This window comes from Vespula vulgaris, chromosome 2, assembly GCF_905475345.1.
Source record: "Vespula vulgaris chromosome 2, iyVesVulg1.1, whole genome shotgun sequence".
In the NCBI taxonomy this organism is placed as follows: Eukaryota; Metazoa; Arthropoda; class Insecta; order Hymenoptera; family Vespidae; genus Vespula; species Vespula vulgaris.
The window spans coordinates 15,213,690-15,239,643 of NC_066587.1; the positions used below are offsets into that span (position 1 = coordinate 15,213,690).

At 35.8% G+C, this 25,954-nt stretch overlaps 1 protein-coding gene and 1 long non-coding RNA gene across 2 annotated transcripts in view; one reads left to right on the forward strand and one right to left on the reverse strand.

Moving 5' to 3' along the window:
* The window catches only part of LOC127061355 (protein timeless homolog), a 158,870-nt gene that overhangs the window by 61,833 nt on the left and 71,083 nt on the right, over window positions 1-25,954 (reverse strand). The window lies entirely within an intron of this gene.
* LOC127061392 (uncharacterized) lies at window positions 1,106-25,603 on the forward strand. Its single transcript, XR_007780856.1, has 3 exons — window positions 1,106-1,185; window positions 25,079-25,323; window positions 25,440-25,603. It is a non-coding gene; the product is annotated as an uncharacterized LOC127061392 (long non-coding RNA).

Here is a 25,954-nt window from a genome sequence, read left to right on the forward strand (position 1 = left end):
CACTCTCTCGTATAATCTCCTCTTTATTAACAAAAGCGTACGGAAGTGAACGTACGCGTAGAAATTTTATAATTTTTGTAGATAACGATATGTAAAATCTATGCAGGACATTTTACAGTGAAACAGAAAAGTAATTTACGTTGCCTGAAAGAAAATGTCAATATATTATAATGCATAAAAGCGATGACGTTTGCCATTTTTACGTCGGACGTCCGACGTGCATTTTAATTACGTTAAAGTCAGTAATTATTATGAGTATTTCAGCACACGGCCAAAGATGTCGTCCGTGATATAGAAAACGAATTGATTATTTCCCAAGTAATAAATATTATTATTCTATTTTATTTCATTTCATTTTTTTTTTATTTTCACGAACCAACGAAAATTCACTAGTAGAGGCGAGCAGAGAAGAATGGATCGGTAAGGATTAAATGATAAATCACGTTGAAATCCCTTTACTCGACTCATTTCCACGAGATGTAAAATGGAACAGTTTTTTTCGCGAGAGACATCACAATTTCAGCGAAAAGTTTACGTCTAAAATTTATAACGTACGTTACGCGTAAAAACGTTGTAAAAACGTGACTGAAATCGTCACGGCGATTTACGAAAAATCGTGAGAGCGTTAAATGAGGAAAAAAAAAGAAGAAGAAAGAGAGAGAGAGAGAGAGGGAGGGAGAGAGAGAGAGAGAGAGAGAGAAAGAAAAAGCAAAAGAAGAAGAAGAAAAAGAGAAAGGAAACAAAAAACTGAGAAAGAAATTTCTTTTTGAGAATTGCTTTTCCCGCTGCACGAAGAATTTTCTTCTTTGAAATACATTCGAGCGAATTCTTTCTAACAAATTTACCTATCTTAATCTTTCGTGCAAGTTTTCAACGGGTCCTCCAACAAATAAAAGATCGTCGATTTCTCTCAAAAGAAAAAGACTAGTTTTCAACGATGTCTATCTTGAAAATAATATAATTATTGGAGGAAAAATGGAGAATGATACGAGATATATGAATGAACATAACGAAAAGGTCATATCAATGAATGGAACCACGCACGAGTAAGTACTTAAGGCGAATTAAAAGCAAACGTGGCGGTAGTTACACACCAGTGGGTACGCGATAATAAGTGAGAAGTGAACGTCGTACACCGAAGGAAGAGAAGAATGCGTATTAGCGGCATATCTCGGATAATCGAGGGTACGGCATTCCGTATTTAAAGGCATTTTGCGTATTATAAGGATAGAACCTTCCTGTATTTCCTCTCTGACGACCTCTTTACCCTCTCTCTCTCTCTCTCTCTCTCTTTCTATCTCTTTCTCTATTTCTCCGTCTCTCTCTCTCTCTCTCTCTCTCTTTCTCATTTGATTCGTCTTTCCTTACAGCACGCATACACCGAACCATCCTAATCGCTTTATCGTTCTCATGGTATATAATCGGTCGTTGAAGAGGTACTTCCACTTTTACTTTCCCTTCCTTCCCACCTCTCTCGTCCTATTCTTCCGTACTCCTTCCCCCACTCCTTTGAGAATATCCAGAAGATTCAAGAGCATCGAAGAATCATCGAAGTAAGGGTCGATTCTGGATCCAACCGGCCTTCTTTGCTCACATCTTCTCCCCTTTCTCTTTCTACCTATCTCTCCTTCTCAGGCTCAGTCTTCTCTTGGGAATATGCTCGGAATCCATGGTATTCTGAGTATTTCCACATCGAAAAGCTGGACGGTGCGTCTGTCTTCGCCTTCATATCAGCAGTTGGCCAGCCTGCTGCATTTATACGTGCAATGATAAGACAGTTGAGAAAGGCGAGAACAAATGTTAAGAGAAAACAAGACGGTAATTGACAGTTCGTTTGGATTTTTTATATTTTATTTTTTGTTTATTACGACATGTGCTTTCTAAAATATTAAATGAAAAATTTGACCGAAATTCCGTCGAAATTCTAAAAAGTATTCGATATACATAAGATATAAGGTGTGTAATATATAGATAGAGTATCCAATCGAGATTTTCCTTCGATTTAACTTCATCTACAGAGGTGTATATTTACTTGTATGTATGCATGCATGAGTAGAAAATTCTAAAGAACGGTAGGATCTCATTACAATGGATAAAAAAAAAAGAAGCGAATGTTTCCGAAAAGATTTCGGTTTCTTTATCGTACACACGATTTTTCTATTTTATATGCCAGGAGAAAATAGTCTTTATTTCGTTACTAGAGTTTCTGAAATATGAAAGCAATTTACATTTTTTCATTTTGCTCTTGTATCGAGAGAAATAACATTGGAACTTCTTTTTATGATCGGCCTCATCGGATTCCTAGATAGTGGTGGAAGGGAGACACAATACCTTTTACATTTTCATACGTTTTCTCTTGCGATTCCTGGAGAATATTGTGATTTGCATTTAAAACGTAGAAAGAGAGACGGAGAAAGAAAGAAAGAAAGAAAGGAGAGAGAAAGAGAGAGAGAGAGAAAGAGAGAAAGGAAAAGGATAATGGATGAGAGAATGCTGAGAAAAGTTGCTCAGAGTCATTGAAATTTCAAATAATTATGAAATTCGTCGCTGAAATGAAAATCGATACGTCCTATATAGTCGGATGTTACAATCTTACGAAGCAATGAAGTGAAAAATATAAAAAATATATATATAAAAAAAAAAATAGGGATAGATAGAAAGAAAGGAAATTATCGATCGGAAAACAGTTTCTTTAGGATTTCAATTTAAAATTCCAGAAATTCTATTCGTACAATTTCAATCGAGCAAAAAAGAAAATGAAAATTCGCTTATACGATAGTATCTCGTTTTTGAAGTCATTTATTTTTATTCGTTCTTAAAAAGAAGAATCGTTTGAAAGAAAAATTCGACGGGAAAGCAAAGGAAATATAACGTTAGCTTATATCAACACTACAAATCGACGTACGATTCGTATAATAGCTTTATTATAAAACGATACGGGATAATTAAAAAGATGTCGGAAAATACGAAGGCGAAGAGCTAGTACGATATTTCTTTTTGTTTTTCTTTTTTTTCTACTTTCTCTCCGTATTTTTCTACGTCTTTTGGAGATCGATAATTTCTCTCAAGTGTGAAATAGTGTGAAATAGTGAGAAATGATAGTAACTCTGTGAAGTAACAAATACGTTTTCTAATCCTATAATACTTCGCATCTTTTTTTGTAAATTAATATATATATATACATGTAAAGATAAAAATGGTATGTTGTAAAAATATCATTTGTTTTTTCTAATACGAAGCGAAAAAGCCAGATAGAACGAAGGAGTAGCACACTTTTGTGAAAATCAGTTTTGTGTTCAACCGCCATGGAATGCAAATAAAACTAGCGTTTAATTATATCTTTTATTCTTCCTAATTATTTCCCACAACCGCTGATATCACTACACGAATATCATTATACAAATATTTTCTAAATACAATGAATTAAGATTGGATGGAACGATCAATGTGCTCTTCTTAAACGACTCTTTAAAAAAAGAAAGAAAAAAAAAAGAAAAAGAAAAAAGGACACTAATTACGATTTTCTCATTTAGTTTTAAGATGAAAATTAAACGATGGGACGTCTTTTACGACGAGTATTCACTGATACAGTCAAACGTTTAACGTACACACGTACGTACCTTCGAACGTATTAAAAATAATGAAAGCCTCGGGTTAAACTCCTCAAATAAAGACCCATATTTCAAGTGCGTCGGCCCAAATTATTTTCCATAAACTTATTCTCGACCCTTTATATAAGTTTGAAATTCTATGTTCCCTAGCCCTTCCTTCCTCTCCTATCTCCCTTCTCACATTTGAGGAGAGAACTTTACCTCTCCTTGAGTAGGAGTAAGAAGCCAACTTTTGGAATTCCGTCGACCCCTTAAGTTTCGTGATACGCGCGCTCGCTTTAAGTCATAAATCCAAATGAGTATTCTATCTCACGTTGACCCCTACGTGAGATCACCGCTGTATGGGAGAGATAATACCGTTTGTACAGTAAACTCCTACGCAAAAGACCATCTAACATTTCTATGCGTATCAAAGATTATAGATCGTTCAAAAGCTATTCTAAATGCGATATATTTATCCTTTTTTCTACTTAAAATATATCATTACATTCTCACGAAATTACCGTTTAAGAATTCATTGAAATTTCGATTTTTGAATTATTTACAATTTAACAAATCGTACGACTCTCGTTGGAAGAGAATTTGAATCTCTCCAAGAGAATTTGAAATTATAAATTCGGATAAATCTAACCGACATTTGTGGAAAATGTGCAATTTGCTATCTAAAGAGATATCGTCTTGAAATTTCATAAAAGAGTTCAAATAAAGGGTTATAATCGGGGTCATTACTTTCACAATGAATTTTCAGAAAGATCACTGCGATTATAAAGATGAAGAGTGGATTCATCGGCTAAGAATAAGAATAAGAATAAAAGAATAATCGTATTCTATTACAAGACATAAGACAAGAGAAATCAGTTCTAGTAAAAAGATGCCATTTCTTAGCGTGGAACGAGCTTTTTATAGAAGCTCATCTTCTTTGATTGATACGCACTCAAAAGATAAAAAAACTTTTCATGACAATGCATGAATAAAAGTCGATAAGTCGCATAACTTGAAATTGATTCGATCTTATCTTTCGATCGACGATAAAAAAAAAGTTACTCTTCGCTAATAATTTCAATCTTCTTATCGTGATTGTGAATCTCATTTTATCTATATCTGTTTCTTCTTTTATATTTTCTTTTTTTTTTTTTGTTTAATTGTGATCAAAGCAACGAAACCATAAAATTTTCAATCATCAAATTATAATACGTATCAATCTCATAAAAAAGAGAAAATCCAATGATCTACTTATTCGTTCGCATGAGAAAAATGGGACACAGATCTTTTGCAAGGAAATAAAATCTCATTATTTTGAGATAACCGTCTAATACCCATATCAGTTCGACATAAGAAAGAAAAAGATAAAGATGGAAAAAAGAAAAGAAAAGAAAAGAAAAGGAAAGATTAGAAAAAAAATCTATCTTGAAAGGAGGCAAATATATCTAAAAAGAAATACGTAGTTATACGAGCTCTTCGCTAGGCCACTGTGTATCGACTGAAATTCACTATCGATCCTTGTGGAAACGATACTTTTCTGTTGGCAATTCGAAGCTTAAGACGTTGCGGAGGGAGGATCAGAAGGAATAAAAGACGGTGGTAAGTAGCGAAGGCTCTAGGCAATACTTCCTCGATACGGATTGCACGTTCTCTCTGTTACGTATTGCTTGTACGACCCTAATTTCTGACGGCGTTTCTATGTGTACGTGGATGTATGTACGTAGAAGCTTGAGCTAACAAATTCACGTATAGGGTGGACGGTAATGGTTTCTCTGATGTCCAGTGCTCGTAAAACTCGCTCGCTTTCAAATTATGTAGCAGAGAGATGTTTTCTATTTGATGAGCACATTTTGAAGAGCTTATTTAGTTTCTAGAGAGACAGAGAAAGAGAGAGAGAGAGAGAGAGAGAGAGAGAGAGAGAGAGAGAGAGAGAGAGAGAGAGAGCTAGGAGTAAATAAAATATAAATAAGAATAATCAAATTTGTATTTATATTTTACTTTTGTCGCAAGCATATCGAAGAATTTTTTTTACATATATTCTTCATATATTTTCCCACAACAAAATACGTTATTCTCAGTCGATGAACTTTGGGTGCACATGTTAGCATAGTACTTACGCACGGATGTGGAAAGCAAGGTGACTTTCTCAAGATCGAGCTTGCTTCAAGACAGAATTCTCCCTCTTCTCTCCGTTTCCTAGAACGGATTGATGGTTTTCATTGTTCAGCAGGATGAGTGAGATTTCAGTGGTGGTCCAAGTACCATTCGGCATTACCGAACGCGCATACACTTCAAGTCACACATAAGCCTTTTGACCATCTTGCATTCAGGGTTACGGAATAGGCAAAGTCGAGCGACGTAATATCAGAATTCAACCTCGCCCTTGCCACTGACGTGCTACTCAAACGTACAGATCTTTCCTTAGAATATATTCTCGGGAATTCCATCTTGAGCACCGAAAATCTCTAAGACGAATAACAATTGGCGCCGCTACACCGGGATTACGATTATTTTGATCAACAAAAATAAAATTGTATTGCGAATTTCTACTATTTTTATTTCAAATGAAACCAGAATAATGAATGATCTATTTAAAAAAAAAGACGAAGGAAAATAATGTTTTCTTTTTTCTTTCTCTCTCGCTCTCTTTTTACATATAATATCTATATATTTTGTCAATGTACCATTCGAGTACAAGCAGCCTATGAAAACGGGTTTAGAAATAACCGTTCGTGTAGGAGAATGGTCTGGTATGTCATCGGTTTTTTTTCCCTTTCTCTTTATGTAGATCTGCCCGTCTTTCAAGCTTTCTGTCTTCGTGGCAACTTGACAGATCGCGTGTTCGCTGAATAGAAACTCCTCTCTTGCATCCATCTCTCGTTGATTCGTCTCCTTCAAATAAAATTATATTTTCTCGAGAATAGAAGAGAAAAATGTCAAAGGGGATATTTCTTTCGTCCACTCTGCCACGCTTATAACAATATCATATCTTTCTTTGGATTTAATCTAGGTAGAATTGTTTATATTCGTTCGTAAATAACGTACACCAAGTTATTATTCCTATTGTTCTCGATAATTAACTCACATTTGTTCTTTGATGATTATATTACGTCTACGTTATTAATTATATTCCAAAGCTATAAACAATATAAAATCAATTATTCATTTACAATTCGAAAACAATAGAAAATGCACATTTTAATTACATTTTGAGTAATATTAATACTAATAACATTAATAACTACGATAAGTTCATTGGACACCAGTAAAATTTGTAACATAAATTTCAAGTTTTAAATCTTTAAGTAAAAAAAAAAATAGTGAAAAAAACAGCAAAAGTGATATGAAATTGACATCAAGATGAATCTTTACAATCTAATAATAATAATAATAATAATAATAATAATAATAATAATAATAACAACAACAACAACTGGATCATCTAATTTGTGTCAATTAAATTAGTGATACTCCTACCATAGTATTTTTTCTAAAATTTTAAGTTAAATGTATCAATAAGTTTTCGAGATAACGAAAAAAAAAATTAAATTGATGTCTTTATAAGTGCACGATCTCAAAGGAATACAAGTGAATACTAGGAAAAGTATCTATCTCTTGTCCGTGCTTCGGTAAACTTTTTTATAAAAACTCATAGTCGTTTGCACTATACGAAATAACGATCTTATAGAAAAATTATTATCTTTTAGATTCATACGAATTTATCAAATAATGAATGAACATTTATTATATAATTCGAAAGAAGATATCAATCGATATAAAATGTAAAAATCAAAATGAGATTTATTTCTTTCATCGAATATCTCGGTATTGAAAGAATACGATAGAACTGATCGATAGAAAGGTATTTTGAAAAGTCTCATAATTAATCTTATTTCGAATAAAACAAGACAATAATTAGTTATATCGAAAATACACTTTATATAGGCACCCTTCGTAATCAATGAATTTTATCTATATTTCGCGTACATATCTACTCATTTACGAAATATTTTCCCATAGGGAAAGAATATTATGAAGACAGATATCGAGATTGCGGACGTAAACGAAAACAATTATCACCCCGTAGCATATGCATATGTTTTCGTTCGGCGTATTCAGAAAATGAGATTACAGCCTTTCGGAAGGAAAACAACGAGTTCGCTAACGTTATTAGATTTCCTTTTATCCCCGGAGGCTAGCCGTCAAAAGGAACAGACGAGTTGCTGGGTATATAGAGGAAAAAGAAAGAGAAAGAGAAAGAGAGAGAGAGAGAGAGAGAGAGAGAGAGAGAGAGAGAGAGAGAGAGAGAGAGAGATGGAGAAGGGGAATAATTCGAAAAAGAGAAAGAGAAAAAAAAGAGTAAATTATACCATCGTGCATGGCTCGACGATAGATTGGTACTGCTTTCAATTCTGGCAAACAGACACATTTATCAAAACCATAGCGATAAAATAAATAAACGTGCAAGTAGGAAAAGTTTTTTTTAATTACGAAGATATACACGATAGCATAAGGTCATTCCTTGACGAACGTAATCACAATCTCATGAAATGAAAATGTCTGCCCCCTATCTACTATAGAAGACCTTCGACAGCCATTTCCGCTTATTTTTGATCTTATCTGCGACGGTTTTTCGATTGAAAGAACTTTTAACGGAACTGAGCTATCGGACGATGGTATTTCATAAACGAACCACCAACCTCTGATGAGGTATCCGAAAAAGAAAAGTTTCTCAGTTTTATCGAAAATCGATCAAGTGCGGGGTTTATTGATCGGCTATTGACCGAAAAAAAAAAAATTGAGAGAAAAGAATAATATTGTGTTTGCATATGTTGATTTTATAACAACGTTCAAATTATTGATCAACTTCGTCGATGTAATTTATTTTCTATAATATGTTGTATGCAAATTAAAAATTTTTAAATTTTGATGAACTTTTATAGATTTAATAATAATGATAATAAAAAAAAAGAAAGAAAAAGGAAAAAAAAGAACAGTTTGTTACGACGGAATCGATTCGAGAGAAAATGACGTATTCTCTTTGAATAAGACTGCGAATTAATGCAAAAAGTTTCACATGGATTATTGTCACGCGTTGTTACGCGAGAGAAATTCCTTTGCCGACGCAATGCAGGTGGAAGATGTCAGCGATAAACCTTGGGCAAATTTGCATGGAAATATACGGAATAAGGGAGAGCACTCTAGTGTACTACGGTTGACGTTAATACGCTCGATTAAATGAAATACCTTCCTTTGGCATCGGTTTTAGAAGCTTCTATATATTAAATTATCATATAACATAAATGCGTAGATAAAATCTACTGCTAACGAGTAAAGTGTGTGTTATTAGGAAGGATTAATAGAAATGAACGTTGAATTTTATTTAAACCGAAATATCATATAGAATTATTTATATAAATTTGCAAATTAGAGTTATAATTCATCTTCCTCCCGGTAAAATTATTATTAAATTATAATTTTTAATATATCGATAAATAAAATAAACAAAATAATATATATATATATATATATATATATATATATATATATAAATTGTATACTCGCTTAACGCGTTGCACATGTATTATAATATTTTAACATGTATTATATTATTAGAATCCAGAGGGAATCGAATATTTTCAACTTTGTGAATTTTAAATAGAGGTCTATAAAATACGAATCGTTACGAGGTCATGCCTCTCGCGAGACAGCTCGAAGCCATTTTAAGAGTACTCAACGTCGAATAAAGATAAAGCTGAGGCAAGGCAAAAATCACGATGTAGTCTTCTCACGACGATCGATCAGAAAAACGTAATCTGTACACTCTACGTGCTCTCGAGTACTAACTCCTGTGATATGTGATAGACATTTGTCTCTCTTCCAAATACAAGCATAACAGCCCTCGAGCGTCGTTACGAGACGCCATAAATACTCCGCGAAATTGTTGTTACGTCAGCTCTTTTCCAAGGGAAAGCATTTTCCTCGTGTTAAGGGAAGATACACACGTTCCCATACATGCATATACACACATATGTATGTACATATATATAGACATAGACATATACATTAACATCTTGTAAATTTCGTTCCCCTAATCGAAACGCATGATGACGAGCCACGATCGTACGAGTCGAATGGAATAACAAATGAATCGTACTGGAGTTCGAATCGGGACTTTTATCATTGTAAATAAATGACACCTTCCGAGCCTTTTCCGAGCTCGAATTGGAATGTAAATTTTTTGTTCCTACGAAAGGAAACGCATGTCGTTTGGTTGAATCGATTGAATTTAATAGTACGAGTCGACGATTCGAAGGTACGTAGATTAGAAGGGGTCTCTCGTTGAGCAAGGCCACACTCGGACTTTCGGGTTCCTTTATCCTTCCTTTTTCGACGTTTTTTTCTCCAAATAAAGCGATTTCTATGTAACGCACTCTCCCTCTCCCTCTTTCTCTATCTTCCCTTCTCTTCTCTCTATTTTTCTATCGTTCTCTATCGTTCGTTTTACAACTTCACGAAGAGGATAGATAGACCAGACTAGAAGAGAAGAGAGGCAAAAGGAAAAGGGGGAGAGCTATGGCAATGGTGGCGAGTGGTGACTAGATGGATTTGCATTTGAAAGAACCTCCACCCTTTTGGGCCATTGCTCTGTAGGATGAAAGAAGGACCGTAGGGCATCCGTACTATTTACCCGCCGTAAATACCTAGTTACGATGAGAGCGAAAGAAAGGATAAGAGAAAAGAGAAAAAGGGAGGACCGATTCCTATATAAATTTCTCCTTCCATTATCAGCTCGGACTTTCTGTCTTTCTCTCTTTGACTCCTTCTCTTCCTTTCTCTTTCTCTTTCTCTTTCTCTTTCTTTCCCTACCTCTTCCATTCTTTTTTCGAGACATTTTAGCAGAGGTCTGTCGCTAAAAGTCGATTTCGACAACCTTTTGGTCATGCAAAAGTTTAAACTTTCCAATTTATTATTATTCGTTTTATGGGTAACTCGAGAAAAACTTTACTTTGCAAAATATTGTTGGCATATCGAATCACGACGTTGCCTTGGATTTTTGCGAGAACGGTTTTGAGGAAACTTCTTTTTTATTTTATTTCGTAACTTCGATAAAGGTGATCAAAATAAGAAACGGCGCGAGAAGTGTACTAGGGTCAATTAAAGTTCAAGTTAAAGTCGATAAAAAGATATTATCGTTTTATGCAAGAAATAGAAGAGGAGAAAACGAAATATCCGAGAGAATAATCACCTAGGTAAATAGAAAATCTTGATTAGTAATCGGAAAAATTAACTCACACTTCTTTTCTCTCTTTTTTTTTTCTATTTCTTTTTCTACTTCGATGAGGAATTTCGTGAGATTTAAAAAGGAAAAAATAAAAGAGAAAAGATGAAATAAAATCACAAAATGCGTTCAACGGTTGGCCGGGCAGAATTAATTCAATTAAACCACTTATCCTGCTCATTATGACCACCTCGGAAAATTTGAAAGCGCATAGCGTGCACTTGGAGCCCACATAGACGAGCACGTATATACGTACCCAGGGCGAATTTTCGCATTGGAACGCAGCCGTTGTGTTTCCACGATTTGTTTCGTTTAATTGCCGCGCGACGGCTTGCACTAAAAATTGTCCCACGGACGACCAACCAACGAAAGGTATACCTCCATTGCGTATACCACGAAACGGTAGGACAGTATCGCTGTGCTAGCAGAAGATAAATGTGCGTTCCCGTGAAAACGTGAATTTTATCTTTGTAATAAATCTGACACTATTTGTTAAAAACTGTTTAACCTTCGATGTTATCAAATTACATTATTATACAATTAAATTTATCGAGAAAGAGAAAAAGAGAGAACACGATTGTCCATTAAAAAAGAAGGAAACGTGATCGAATTTTTTTTCCATTCTATCTAATACTTTTACTAGGTCACTCTTTATGTTCAAATCGTTCTGAACATAACCCAAGAGCATTTCTATCAAAAATAGAAATATAAAGGGAAGGTATAAGACACGGTGGAGGTATTCGAAGAAAAATATATCACCGAATCCCGCGAGATAAGAATCCTTTACCTTTACCTTTCCTAAGCGTGAAAATCAACGAGACTCGATAAATATAACGGTCGAGATCGCAAGACACAACAGATATACTAAAACTCACACGATCGAGATATATACGTAGCTATATGAAATGAGTCGTTGAAACTCATCTGAAAAATCGTAATTTTTAATCGTTGGAAAAGAGCGAAGCGTCCTACATTATTTATCTAACGTTACGAATTAATCTTTTCTTATGTGACGTTCGTATCCGAGGAAAATTTGTAACTCGTATTTTTATCCTCTTTTCCCATTATTGCTGCCGCTCTTATACACATTTCAATATGCCAGACGTAATACGCACACCAGGAATATTATTCCATGCTTTCATATCCACGATATTTTTATACGTCACATTTGCTATATGTATTTACGATACAACCATGTCGCGGAATAAACAAAATATTGTTTGAAAAGATAGAAAAAGAGAAAGAAAGAGAAAGAGAGAAAATTAGAATGGATGACAAGAATAATTGCGCAAGTCATTTTTAATTTTCGCATAGATAAATGGAACGAAAAGGAAGTATTATACTAATGGATTGAAAAAAAAAAGAAAAAAAAGTCATTAGACGATTGCAAGATCTTTTCTCCGTAAATATCGAGTTTTATCGTTAGATGCATTATATTATCGAATATTATAATACTCGCAATTTAATCGCGATCATTGTTACATTATATGCTGGTATAGAGAAAATGGAAGAAAGGAAAAGAAAAAGCTCGTTAGTCGAGTTGGAACAACGCAAATTGCTGAAAAGCGAGAGCGGTTGGTCTTCTTCCTGATAGGACACACAGAGAAAGAGAGATCAGCGATAATTAACGGGTCTTTTCCTCGCTTCTATGAGAGAGAAAGACAAAGAGAGAGTGGGTCCAAGAGGATTCAAAGCGCATCAATTTCGGTTCTATGTGGAAAATCGGCTACAACCACCTTCCATCCTCTTACCACCAATCCGTTTGCAACTCTCTTCATCTCTTTCTCTCGTTCCATACAGGAAGCTAGACAGCAGTTGGACGTCACATTGAATTCAATGCTGACAGTTTCTACCGCATTCAGTCAGCAACGTTTCATCCACCTCGCCAAGTTATACGGCGTTGAAATGAACCTGCGGCTACCGCCATAGCGTGCTAAATAAGCATCGACTCTTTCCACATCTTCCTTTCTCAAAGTATACTCAGACATCGCAAACGAATTTAAATTTAAATGCTGCCGATCCGAGACTTGATCAAATCTTAATTTACTTCTCGTTAATTGTCTCCCTCGTGTGCTACTTTATTTGATAATTCTATATTAATTCGTTCTGTCTATATTAATACTATTTTAATTTTTAAACCGAAGACCCGAAACGTTGATCCTCTTTTCGTCTTTTTTTTTGTTTATTCTTTCATATGAAATAAATGTAAAGCAGTTGTTGATAAGAAAATTTATTAAAGAACACAGAATTAAATCGATGAAATCAGATTATATTCTTATCCAGCGCAGTGTCGTGTGATTTCTCACACGCAATCGTAATTATATATTTATTTTTAATAAAAAGTTTAAGTTGTAGCTAATTTAGAGCAGCGTAAAAACTGTGCGGTGTTGAAAAATAATATAACTTTTTTTATCCCGACCGATGTTAGCACGAGTCACTGTAATTACGTGTCCAACGCAGTATGAGCGAAAAGGCTCTTGAAATTTGGCTGAACGAACGTACAATATTATGGCTGTATGATCGTTCTATGCAACAGGTATCTTACGTGCAGTAAGCTCGTTACACTGTACGCTACGTTTAATTCTGTGTTTCATTGTCGCTGAGAAGGATCTACGATGAACGAATCTCTACGTCAGCGTACGAGCTTGTATACGAGTATATATGTTGAGAGAGTATATGTGTGGTTGGCCAACGTCGAGTGATGTATTAAATATAAATGTAAGACGAAAGCTACGACGCCGTCATTACCGAGGTCTTTAATTAAAACATCCTTTACGATGAAAGACGTCGTTCCTTTATTATGAGATGAAAAAATTACGATTTACATCCACCGTGCTACTATAATTATAGCTCCGAATTGCTTTACGTTCAACCTTACACTCTACTTCTGTATACTTCTGTATGTGTGTGTGTGTATGCAGAATATTTATACCAAAGAGAAAAGAAGCTTATATGCGCGATTCCATTCCTGGAAATTCATTAATGTAATATCAAATAAGTAAACGATTTTCCATTAACATTACGGATTATAACTGAAACGGGCAAGAGGATTTAAGAGATATTCACGTAAATGGAAAACGTTCGATTTCGTTTCAATGTATGATATTATACAATGTATATATTATACATCGTTTATAATATAAATATTCTGGTAATAGCGGAGCGATTATTTTTCGTGCAAATAATAGTTCGTTATAACGTTTATTGTTAAGAAAACGAAATTGTACAAGTTTGCATTGAGGAGGAAAATTATGATGGAAATACTATTCTTAAGAGAAGACATGACAAGGTATTATTCTCTATATTAATAGATAGACTTAACTTGGTTCTTACACAAAGAACTATATAAGACGTACAAAGAGAAATACTTCGAAACTAATTCCACTAATTTTTCCTTCTCTGCTGCACAATTGCGATTCGACTATTTTCTCAATATTATTAATCGTCGTAATATTAGCCAGAAATAATTTTTTACATCACAACAGACGTGAATTTTATATATATACATATATTTTTAAATGCAGGACACAAAGAATCGATGCATTTGTCTTTGACTCGTGATTTCATTCACCCTCTCCCTCTCTATCTCATTCTCTTATCTTCTCTCTCACACCCTTCTATCTTCTTCTTCCCCTTACTCTCCTCCAAGTTTCTCTTCACTTTCTAAGAACACTTCTCAAATGAGTTTGCCATTCGACGTGTTCGAGTCGAAGCCCGGTCAGGATTTGAATAATCCGTTTCTCCGAGCTTTAAGTGTTTTTCAAGATTAGGTGGGTACTACTTTATAGGCAGCTCCAAAAGTCAGAAAGTAATTTATCTTCGTTTGAATAGGTCGCGTGCGACGAGTAAAAAAAAAGAAAAGAAAAAAAGAAGGGAAAAAAGAAAAAAAAAAGACGAACTTTTCAAGGGCACACGAATAACCCGATCGCCTGGTTTCCTCTTCGCAACGAATTCGCTATTATTATTCAATCGTCCTCAATAGATAGAGCGATAAAAGCATGAAGATCTATCCTCTTAAGATCTACTTGATTCACGATCGAGTGGGTAGGTATCCATCTTCCTTCGAAAATGATTCCCATCGGAGTGGAGAGAAGTGAAACGTTTCGTTCACCGTTCGATTTCTATCTCTTCTTACTGTCTATCATGAAATGCCGACCAAATAGTAGAGAGAAACTTGAACGAAGTAGCTCAGGAACGAGAGTTACGCGCGGAGCGAACGATTCGACTCGGTGTTTCCAAACGAGCTTCGTATTAAATTTAGCGTTACTCCCTTTATTCCCTGCTGGGAATGATTTCATCCATATTCCCTCCCTCTCTCCCTTCCTTTCTTCTATTCTAGATGAAATTTCTAAATCGGAACATTCGATTGTTCATCATAACAAACTGATCTCCTTGAAATACTCGACTTTATTTCTTTTTATTTTCTTGCAGGCAAAAACACGAGTAAAGATATATAGATATATTTTTTTTTCTCATTCGGAATAGAAGATCAAAAATGCATCGAAGAAGGATCGTGACGTAAAATCAACTTGGCCATAGATTTCAAAGTCCATTTCAAGTATAAACGAAGTGTATCGAGATACCTTATTTCTTGAATTTCAGAAAGCCTTCGGACGAATCTATTTCTCAGAGAAAGAGGAAAACAAATTTCGAAAAGGATAGAAACATTCGTCGATTGCATCTCATTCAATAACACTTTCTCATTTTGAATATCACGGCAGGCATGAGTCACCCACACCCATCGACCATCATCCACTCCCCTTCACCTCCTCCCCAGAGGACATCAACCCCTCCTAGTGGATCATGGTACAGCATCCAGCAATCAGGTAAATCTAAGATCATTTTCCACGCGAAGGATTCGATTCTTTCTATCCCTTATATACCTCGAATACGACGCTAAAACGGCAAATACCGTCGCGCCATTCCCGTTTCCTATTCTCTCTCTCTCTCTCTCTCTCTCTCTTTCTCTGAGAAAACGTTCATTTTTCTTCCCGTTAGAATGCACGATTGAGTTTCTTACAGTGTTCTTCTTCGTGACTTAGCCAGCTCTCGCTCCTTATCTTTCTCGAACGTCTCGACTTTTTACGACGGTAAATAGAATTCTTTTTGTTTCTTTCCTACGACGAAGTTTCGTTACTTTCGTTACTTCTTGTTTGTCTGTTACAAGTTGTTGAGTTAATTAACAGAACGATTAGATAATTATTATTATCATCAATATAATTCCGTTGTTATTCCGAATTTACAGAACGAATTTATTTAACAAAATTCGAACCTTCTTTAAAAACAAAAAAAAAGTGTCATTCTTCGTTCGAGTTATGTCAAATAAATTTCCCATAAATTCTACCTTTTTGTTTATTTTCTTTTTTCTCTTCTTCATCGCCCACCCCCCCCCTCTCACTGACTCATGCCATACCTTATATAAAATTTAAGTATTTATTCGTAAAAACTTTAAAGTCGATAAGTCGTTCCACTTTATCCCATCGAAAGATTTTCCATTCTCGGTGAAAGATTTCTACTGACAATCCTTCGATCCTTTCTTTCCTTCAAACTCTAGAAAGATTCAATTATTCCTTTTACGTAACGGCACATACGCAAAAGTCGGAAGAGCCAGAAAGGCTTCGTCTTAAACAGAAGGATTTAGCTTTCTGTTAAAGCAGAGACAGTCGATAGAACGCCCGCATCCTCATCAATTTTCTCTAGCCTTACCGTTCTGCCTGTTCTTACCTCCTTATTTATCGACGAAATAACGTCGTCTCCTCCTACTCGACTGGCAGCATCGATACTAACTCCCCCACCTCTCACTCTCCTCCAACGTTTCTTCCGCTCGACTACGGAGCATCGATACTTCGCGTCTTATAGATTGCTGGGGAGTACGATTTACTTCGACAACGGGGTATGCCTTCTTCTTTGGACTCTTCTCTTTGAAAAGAACTTCTTTGCGTATTCTCAGCTTACAAAGAGATAACTCGACTATCTAAGATACGAAATTTCGTCAGAGAACAACATAAAAACGAACTATCGATATTTAATGATACAATGATATCCAGTGGTCCAATGAACGAATGCATGGATATATAAGAGTTATGAAAGTGATGGTAAATAGTTTTATAAGAAATTTATAACAGACATAGACGAGGAGGAAAAATGTTCTTTTTAAAGGACCGAGTATTATCGATGCTTTTGAGAAAGTAAAATCGATTTCGATGAAATGATATTTTACGATAAATCCACTGACGCAACTATACGAACGAAAATTGCTCTTTGATTTATATCCTCGTATTTGTGTCCGAGTTTTGATCAGCAAGCCGTTATTTTTCTCAAGGGTTTCATACTTTCTGGATCGGATAAAAGATAGAACGGACGACGTCGCGGAAGAGTTATAATTCAATCCAGTGACGTTCGACGAAAGAAAAGGATCGTGTCATCGGCGAGTGACGTCCGAGGTCGACAAGAGCCAACAATGGATTTGATCCTATATCCTATTTCTTTTTTGGATCGATACCCTCCTTAAGCTGACACCACATGCATTATACGGAAAAGGAGTCCGCGATTGTCTGCGGACTACAAATGGCTACGGGTCGCCATCTCTAGCGTGCCACATTGTCGACGATTTATACTCTCTTAGGGCCACCAGAAAGCTGTAACTTCTTACAAACGAGATCGCAAGGAATATCCGATTCCGGGAGAAGATAAACTCGAACAAACCGCCGCGTTGCCCCAGACAAATAAGACAATTATCGAGAATATAAGCATCGTAGTAACGTGAACAACAACTATTAACGCACGATCAAAAAAATCAAAAAGATATTAGCAACGTAAGAAAAATAACGAATACCTTTTCAAACTAAAATTCTTATCTAAAAGATCGACCCGGACCCTGGGTAATAATCGTATTATCCGCCTGACTTAATTTAATAACTTTTTTTTCAAATATATAGAAGCGGAAGTTTCGGCCATTTACGAAGAAAAATTGATAAACCGAGTTAGATATTATCGAAAACTTCGTAGTAGATATCGAGTCCATCCTACCGACTTATACCATTGTTTCGCGTACGAAAACTCGCGATCTTCGTAATTAAGTTTGCAGTTAACCCGAAGGCGCTGCCTGGAATAAAAACCTTACTTTGGTTCATACATTTTTATGAGCTTAAATTCCGAGCGTGTCTTAAGTCTTAATTGAAAAACTGGAACTAATTGTGAGTAATGGTTACTTCCTAGCACTTTTTCAAAACAACTTCTCTTCATTTTCCATCATTCGTTCGTTTCTCGAACAGTAGATAGGTAAATATGTGCAGTCATGGGATATTTATGATTGTTAAAAGAACACAAAAAAAAGGAAAAAAAAAAAAGAAAAGAAAAAATCCAAGGACGTTAATAAAATAGCACATGAAATATTGAAGATGTCGAATTAAGATAGACGAGTGAAGATTTTCGCGGGGAAAGAAAGTCGAATCGATATCGGGATATAAATTTGTGGGCGAGCACATTACACGCATAATCAATCTCGCGGTAACTCTCTCTCTCTCTCTCTCTCTCTCTCTCTCTCTCTCTCTCTCTCTCTCTCTCTCTCTCTCTCTCTCTGTTCGCGCTTTCTAAGGCAGCTACGGAATTTTTTCATCAAACAACTCAGACCGATAAGAAGCACGCGAAGAAGATTTTATTCTCTGGGGTCGCGAAAAATATAACTTATCTACCTTGGGAATTATCATCAATATAAGTTGACATATAAGAGAAATAGAAAGATAATTCGGGGTTGGATAAGTTTCCTTGATTGTTCTAAGAAATATGTCGTAATCGTATTCGATACTATTTACGTATGATTTAATAATCATTCGAAATGGAAGCTTTAAAACCTGGATCGTTCCATTAGCGAAGATTTTACTTATGAATCTAGATTAAAAGAAAATACCAAGGAGGTTTCTCCTCTATTAACACGCTGACACGTTCTTCTCGAGGATAAGAACCGCAAGTAATCGAGCTCGTTGATAGTTCAGTGGGTAGAACGGTAGAACACTTTCGAGTTTCGCCTTGCGGCATGGCTAGCGAGTGAACTCGACCAGGTTCTTGGTGGCCTTTAGTCGGAACAGAATACTCCGTAAAATTCAACGATAGCGAGATTCCGGTAATGAAAAGATAAGAAGCGATGCGGAACGTAAACTTCATCGAAGTCGATGATGGTGTTCGCTTCGGTTCGAACGATTCTAGAGAGAGCTACCGAGAAGAATAAGAAAGTATAAGAGACGGGGGTGATTTTAAATAGCTGAGAAGGCAGACTAGTCGGATGAAAAGGAAGGAGGTAGGTGGTCATAGATAGGAAAAGTTTCGTTCGAGCCAAGGAAAAAGGAGGTAAGAACGAAGAAAGGAAAGAAGCGAACCTGGATCGTAGATCGTTCGTTGTTACGGTGCTGCGTTTCAATATCCAGGTGAACTCTTGATCCCCATAATAATCCTCTTTGGTCACTACCGGTGGTTTATTGCCGTTGCTACTGTTACTACTATTTTATACTGGTAACCTCAGTCACGGCTCTTCTCTAAGCGACAAACTGAAAGAATCTATGGAGTTCTAACAAAAAAGGATAGAGCGTGCTACCGTCTAGTCACTTTTACCCTTTTGGACGGCCATAATCCAGCGCACTCACGCACGTACACTTCTTATTTCTTCTTCTTCTCTCTCTCTCTCGCTCGCTATTTCATTCTCTTATACTGCACCCTATTCGAGTTATCTTTCGTTTATGACTTGGTGTACTTTATCGCGAGGACATGTTTTCCTCGTAAATTTGAAACTTTCTAACGTAACGTCGTCTCTACCGGTAACCAAGATGGCGGCCTTACGACATGGACGTTAAGTACGCCAGCGTAATCCTTCCACCGCACGTACGTTCATAAATCGAGCGGCCAAGGTGCCAGAGGGTGAAGAGTATATCGTTCTACGAGATCGATGATAATCGATGTCCCTTCGAGAAACGCAGTCGTTCCCTTTGAATCGAGTTTGTCGAGCTCGTTCCTTCCACCTGTTTCGTCGTTTTTCTTCAAACTTATATACGAGAGTCGTTTACTGTATTTAGTCAAAACTCCTACATAAATCGTAGATTTATTTGTTTTATATACTTTTATCGATCGTGAATAAAAAGGAATAAGAATAATTCTATTCTTTGAAATAGCTAATCAAGAAAGAATAATAAAATATTCAACGAAAGATCATATTTTTTCATTCGATACAATGTGGCGACGGCTGTCGAAAATTATAAAATGTAATTTAAGAATATCTGGACTAATGAGCCTCTTTTATTCCTGTCCCGAATACATTCGGGGTTTTCGGAGAAAGGGGAAACGGGATTTTCGCTTATTACAGCTACGAATAACAGAGTTAAAGGAAAGGCGGGATTTCGGGAATCTAATTAACTTTACCATCGCATCCACGAGAAACCAAGTAAAAGTTTTGCTGGAAGGCAATCTCCAAGAAAATATCCCATCGTTTCCATCAATCTTTTTACCCTCTTATTTCTTTACAGTTTTTTCTTTTTCTTCTTGATGGTATCGTACTTAGAAATCCAGGGTAAAGATATTTTATTTAATGATACTAAGCGAAACTTTGCTCTTTATAATACCGTATTTTATATTCGTTCGATTCAATGTATTTGTTCTCAATATTGAGTCGGATGATATAAATATTAAAAAAAAAAAAAAGAAAAAGAAAAAAGCGAATCATTAAAAGATTTCTTCTATTGAATAAAAAAATAAAGACAGAGAGAGAAAGCGAGAAACCGAGTAGTTAAATCATCGCGAAAAAGGATACTCTATTTAGACTAATTTATAATTCGCGATAAATAACCTTTCAAAAAAGACGATTTAATCTGGTAAAAGAAACGAGCGAGTAATCGAGTAAGAATAAAAGCAATACAAGTTGGCATCTTTTTAGACTGACAGGGAAAGAGAGAGAAGGGAGGAAGAAATGTAACGAAATAGAATATAGTCGCGAAATTACCGAGTTCTTAAAATTCTCGCCTTTCCTATATATAATTCGCATTTAAACGCCCTCAACGTTGAAAAATTTTATTCGAGCATTTCTCAAAAGAGAACCAATTTAACGGCGTACGACATTCGTTTCGCCTAACTTTTATAGGACAATTAGACGAAACTTTTGCGAGGAGTCATAAAACCGGCAACTACATTCATAAGTGTAGCGTGGTTTTCCACGTGTCTACCCAGCTAACGTGCCACTATTACTATTCAGGAATAACAACTTCACCTTCTTTTATTCGCGAAACCGTAAAGATTTAGAAAAGGTGAACGTCCCATTATTATGTACCGTGAAATGCCAACAACGTTGTTGCATACTTGTTACCTTCTATGAATTATCGTACCGTGTTTTACCTTTTCTGTCTCCTTTCTCTCATGTGCTGGCGTTTAAAGTCCATCTACCTAGAGAAAAGTGCAACAATTCGGTTCTACCTGCATATAATATTCATCGTTTCGTTGCATTATGCTCGGCTTCTTTTCGCTTGCAAGCAGTTATTTCTCTTTGTATTCTTTCTTCATGAAAAAATAAAAAAAGAAAAAAAAGAAAAAAAAGAAGATGAAGAGAGAGAGAGAGAGAGAGAGAGAGAGAGAGAGAGAGAGAGAGAGAAGAGAAAGACTCGCATCGCATCTCGTTCTCCGCAAAAGAAACAATTCGCATGGGAGAAGCGGAATAGCAGAGACGGAACAGAAAGAGGGACGAGAGTTTTTCAGTTATAAAGTTTCGAAGGAGAGATCGAAATAGTCAGAATTGAATCTCTACGTTCTCCATGGAAAGAATTTCTTCATCCTTGGCCGATTCCTCTTCGACGTTTTTCAGGATTCTTCCGTTCTAAGCTGACAATTCGAGAACAGATGCTTTAAAACGATTCTCTACATGACGTTGCGACATCGATCGTAAAACGAACGATTTTGATAAATTCAAAACACCTATCGTCGTTCGGAATTGTAACACGTTCTATTTCTCTACCACAAATATCGACGATCATTAATTAACTGGTTCGACTTCCAACGAATAATCTAATGAAACAAAAAATAATTGGGAAGGAATGCATTCTTTTGGAAAAAAAAATTTTTCAAGAGACCATACGGCTTCGTTTTCCATGATAAAAACGTTTTTCCTTCGAGCTCTTACGAAAATAAAGGGAAACGTACGTCCCATTCGCGAGAAATAGTGTACCTATAGAAAGAGAACGTGAGCTTTTCACTTAAAAAGTTTCGGTTAAGAGAGAAAGGCTGGCGTGAAAAAGAGAGATGAAAAGAGTCGGAAAGAATGAGAGAGAGAGAGAAAGAAAGTAGAAGAAAGCACCGTCAGAATTAGATTTCACACGAGGCACCGTTTTCCTGAGGGAAGAGACTTGCACGTAGTGAAATAGCGTTATCGTAGGTGAAGCAACGAGTACGAGAAGAGAAGAAGAAGGGGTGAGATGCGTATTCATAGCAGACATACTAACGCAAACAATGCTTCGAATCGTCGTACAAATCCTTCTCTTTCGTAGACCATCTTGCACCAGTTAAGCTCCTGATCTCCTTTTCGCCAAAGTAATTCTAAGTAAGTACGTACGTACGTACGTTTGTGGAAATGTGTACGATAATGCTAGAGTTTCTCACTGAAAGAGAAAAAAAAGTAACTAGAAAAGGTGAAGCGGCAGGATTAAGAAGAAGAAGTTGGAATCACATTAATAGAGAGTAAGCATATATGAAAAACAAAGGAAGAAAAAATATTGTTAGCCTCGAATTGAAAAATATAACTAAAGAATAATATTACGGCAATAAATCAAAAACAAGTAAAAAATTTATACGTGAGAAAAGAGTTTCGTCCGAACGAAAAAGTCGTTCTAAGAACGCTTTTCTGTCCTGAAAAACGATTCTCTTTCGAGACCTTTTATCTCGAACTTCGATCTTCATCCCTTCAAACGACTATTCACATATCGACGCTCCCCTACAAAATTCATAAATCCTAAGAGATAGTATGATAGATGGGAAGAAACTCTTTCTCTCTCTCTCTCTCTTTTTCTCCTTAATCGCTTCTCTCTTCTGCCTGGTCTTTATCCTACATTACTGATAAATAATACTGCTACTTCTCTTGAATTCTCGTAAAAAATTTGTTTAACTACATCTTTGCGATCCATTTACGTCTTTCATCAATTATTTACAAGTAAGAGCATAAATTAGAATATCGTCAAGAATCATCTGGACAATATTTTATAACGAGGTATAAAGAAAATATATTAATAACAAAATATTATCTCACAGCGTTAAAATTTCTATTAATTATGATAAAACGTTCGGGTATCGATCGAAGATAAATATAAATTAAAAGCTATCGCGCAATTGCTTTTTCATTCCGTTTATTTTGGTTGATCATTCTAAAGGTGGATAACAAAGGGAAAGCGTTAAGGATATAATGACGTGAATATATTTTGATTGAAAACTAATATAAAGGATTTAGTTGGTAATATGTGTTTGTTATTACTTAGTATACCCCCCTTTTCGTATACAAAGGTAAATCGTAATGAAATTTCAAGCTCGTTAATTAAAGTCGACCACAAATCAGTAACGCAATGCACTAAAAGCGTGGATACAAAAAACGATCGATATCGTTGATATGTGGATATTAGCTGTAGGGAAAGAGGGACTGAGTGGTTTCATTCGTCACCAGATTTAATTGTACTCTATCAAGGACAACGCTCGTATGCAGATTAAGTCAATCAACATGACAAAACTACAGAAAGAAAGATAGAGAGATAGAGAGGGATAGAGATAGAAATGGAGAGAGAGAGAGAGAGAGAGAGAGAGGGAGAGAGAGATAGGGAGAGAGAGAGAGAGAGAGAGAGAGAAAGAGAGACTATGCTCGCAACTATGTAAACTCGGAAACGCTTGCTATTTCTCGTTCGTATGGTGGAAAAACACGTTCTCCGCCTTGTCCGACTGTTTTACATACTCGATGAAAGTTTATTGTGCAGAAGCGTACTAACGATTCCACAGTGTAAGGTCGGGCGAGCGAACAGACGGGCGTATTCAACGTGCCCGAGGGATTTGCATTTCGAGGACAATAGTTTTGGTTTTCGGATCTCGTTTCGATCGGATTTTCTCAGTCCAATCGGCCGAACAATATTTTGCGCTTCACCGAAAGGATTACGCGGGTAAAATGCGAGGAAAATTGATGCGACGAATGAATTTCGAAACTCGTACGTTATCATTATAAACTTTAGGGAATCGCTTTTCTCGTATATTTTCATTCTCGTTAATTATACGAACGGATCGTTGACTTCCAATTGCACTTACCAACGATTTCAACTCACAAAGTGAAAAGGGAAACGAATTATGTCGTATTAAGGATTAATATGGGTATTAAAAGGTAGTATAGTTGGTTGGAGAAAAAAAAAGTTAACGTAATTAGAAGATGAGAATAAAACTAAGAGGATGTTAAACGTGAAGTTGAATTCGCGAAGTTGTTCACTGGTGAATGATAAAGTCAACGATCACGTACTATACGAAATAATGATCGTCAAAACGATTAAATTTAATTCTCGATAAGCCAACATATGTATTCTCGGGTGACGGCTACGTTTTATTTACCGTGTACAAGTTTGTACCGCTATTTGCGTGCTTGATCCACTACAAATCCTCAGGATTCTCGGGAAAATACGAAAAGATGGGACAGAATCGTTGAGATAAAACGGTTAAGCCGAGATTTTATCGCGTGCCCGGAGATCGAAGAAAAAGCAGCGGAAAATACCCTAAGATTCAGTGCCCTTTAAATGAATCGTCGAAACGTGGCGGATGTGTCGGGAGAAAATGCAGTTGGGCCGTCGCGTGATTTGCTGGAAAATTATGAACTATCGCCTTAACTTCGATTAAATACGAATGAAATCTTCGTTTATGAAAAAAAAAAAAGAAAGAAAAAAATTATTACCTTGTCCTCGGAAAGAAAAAAAAAATATATATATATTTACAACGCAGAAAGTTTTAAAATAATATACAATTTTACTCGCGATTAAAATTTCAACAGTTTTATGAATTCGCAAAAAAAAAGATACTTGCTGTATCATAGAAAATAAAAGAAAAGGTATTTTTGGAAAATCTAAAATTGAAACGTCTGGAAGTTGCGTATTTCCCATATAATCGGCTCGGTGAAGGGAAAAATACAAAGCTTGCTATCCTCTCTCTCTTTTTGTTCTAGGAGACATTTGACGTTTCACCGGCGACATCACGACGACATGTAGAAAGAAAGATAGATAGATAGATAGAGATAGAGAAAGAAAGAGAGAGAAAGAGAGAAAGAGAGAGGAAAAGATGCGGACGGATTTCCCGAGCGTCTGGTGAATCTAAATGGGAGCTTCGCGTCTGCGGCGTATGTAGTTTCCAGTTAGTGCCTTTGTCCTGACATGAGATGCGTAATAGGACGAGTATGCAGCCAGACAATGCGTGAGTCGCACTAGATATCGACGATATACCGTCGGCTATATCCCTTTCTCTACCCTTCCTTGTCATCCTTTTTTTATCTTTTTTCCCACATTCTTTTCTCATTCGTGTGATTACAGAACAGCATCGATTGCATTGTTTTTCAAACATCGACCACCGGCATTGGCGATCCTTTGTACGTTCCGACAATTCGAAAGGTCGAGCGTAAAATTCACTTATAAATTTAATCAAAAACATGAATGAACACATTGTAAAGGTTTCTGAAGCTATTTCAATGTAATATTCATTAAAAATTTCATTTTATATTACATGATACAATTGATATAATTCTAACGTTTATTATATCGAATAATTTATATTTTTTATTACATTATAGATAAATTATAAGGTGTAGGTATATGTTCGTAAATATGATACACTTATGCATAGCTATATATACATATATATATATATATATATATATATATATGTATATAGGTTTATTTTTAATAACTTATGGATTATTAATAATGTAATTTTAATTTTAATCCAATCGAATTGCCGTGTTTTAATATCCTTTAGCGATAAATATTTCGTACGCTAGATATAATGATATGGGATGATCAGAGAGAAGCGAATGGAGAACACAAAGAGC